At 60.0% G+C, this 1,778-nt stretch overlaps 1 long non-coding RNA gene across 3 annotated transcripts in view; it reads left to right on the plus strand.

Moving 5' to 3' along the window:
* Window positions 1-967: 967 nt before the first annotated feature.
* The window catches only part of LOC114071463, a 9,490-nt gene continuing 8,679 nt past the window's right edge, over window positions 968-1,778 (plus strand). For 2 of the 3 annotated variants that reach the window (XR_003574038.1, XR_003574039.1), the window contains exon 1: window positions 1,044-1,416. This is a non-coding gene — a long non-coding RNA (uncharacterized LOC114071463). The other variant, XR_003574040.1, reaches the window with a different exon arrangement.

Consider the following 1,778-nt stretch of genomic DNA (forward strand, 5'->3'; position numbering starts at 1 on the left):
CTGCGAGGGCAGTGCCGGGAATTCGGCTCTGGAGTGCTCCTGGTTTCTGTCCTGGGGTTGGTTCTGACCCGGGGCAGTGAGGAAGGAGCTCAGAGTGTGTCCTGGGATGGTTTTGGTGTGTCCTGGGATGGTTTTGGGGTGTCCTGGGATGGTTTTGGGGTGTCCTGGGATGGTTTTGGTGTGTCCTGGAATGGTTTTGGTGTGTCCTGGGATAGTTTTGGGGTGTCCTGGGATGGTTTTGGGGTGTCCTGGGATGGTTTTGGGGTGTCCCAGCCGAGCCAGAGCCCCCTGAGGAAGCTCTGCCCGGGCCTGGAGGGTGAACTTGGTTTGAGTTCCAGGGGTTGAACTCTGCCCAGGGTTAGTCCTGACACGGAAAACTTTGACACAAGGGCGTGTGACGAGCTCAGACACCACAAGGGAGGGGGAGGAAGGAAGTAAAAGTGTGTCCTGGGCTGGTTGGTGTGTCCTGGGCTGGTTGGTGTCTGTCCCAGCTGAGTCAGAGCTCCCTGAGGAAGCTCTGCAGGGTGTCCTTGGCTTCATCTCCAGGCGTTGGGCTCAGCCCAGGGTTAGATCTGACGTGGTGGGACTGGAAAAGCTCGAGACAGGAGTGAGGACGGAGCTCAGAGTGTGTCCTGGGTTGTTTTTTGGGCAGCAGAACCCCCTGAGGAAGCTCTGCCTGGGCCTGGAGAGTGAATTTGGCTTCATCTCCAGGGGTTGAACTCTGCCCAGGGTTAGATCTGACACGGAAAACTTTGACACAGGGGAGTGTGACGAGCTCAGACACCACAAGGGAGGGGGAGGAAGGTCCTCAAGGTGTGTCCTGGGCTGGTTTGTCTGTCCCAACTGAGTCAGGGCCCTCTGAGGAAGCTCTGCCTGGCCTTGCAGGGTGTCCTTGGCTTCATCTCCAGGGGTTGAACTCTGCCCAGGGTTAGATCTGACGTGGTGGGGCTGGAAAGCCTCGAGACAGGGGGGTGTGACGTGCTCAGACACCACAAGGGAGGAGGAGGAAGGAAGTCAAAGTGTGTCCTGGGCTGGTTGGTGTGTCCTGGGCTGGTTCCTGTGTGGCCTCAGTGAATATTGGGCAGCAGAACCCCCTGAGGAAGCTCTGCAGGGTGTCCTTGGCTTCATCTCCAGGCGTTGGGCTCAGCCCAGGGTTAGATCTGACGTGGTGGGGCTGGAAAAGCTCGAGACAGGAGTGAGGAAGGAGCTCAGAGTGTGTCCTGGGTTGTTTTTTGGGCAGCAGAACCCCCTGAGGAAGCTCTGCCTGGGCCTGGAGAGTGAATTTGGCTTCATCTCCAGGGGTTGAACTCTGCCCAGGGTTAGTCCTGACACGGAAAACTTTGACACAGGAGAGTGTGACGAGCTCAGACAGCACAAGGGAGGGGGAGGAAGGTCCTCAGGGTGTGTCCTGGGCTGGTTGGTGTGTCCTGGGCTGGTTGGTGTGTCCTGGGCTGGTTTGTGTCCATCCCAACCAATTCAAACCCCGTGAAGGGACCAGGCCCTTCCCTCCACCCCTTTTCCCCCCCTCAAACCCCGGAGGGGGGGATTTTCCCCTCCCTCCCTCCCACCCAACCCAACCCAACCCTCTCTCCTCTCTCCCCAGGGATGCTGAGGAAGCTGGAGATCCGGCAGGAGGAGGACCTGCAGGCCGTGGAGGAGGTGGCAGCCCACGTGTTCAGCGACGGGGTGACCAACTGGGGCCGGGTGGTGACCCTGCTGGCCTTCGGGGCCTTCGTGGCGCGGCAGCTGCGGGGCCCGGAGCGCCAGCGCTGCGTGGG

The sequence above is a fragment of the Empidonax traillii genome, unplaced genomic scaffold (genome assembly GCF_003031625.1).
Source record: "Empidonax traillii isolate 1590-97213 ecotype Southwest subspecies unplaced genomic scaffold, ASM303162v1 scaffold2030:size82362, whole genome shotgun sequence".
Classification (NCBI taxonomy): Eukaryota; Metazoa; Chordata; class Aves; order Passeriformes; family Tyrannidae; genus Empidonax; species Empidonax traillii.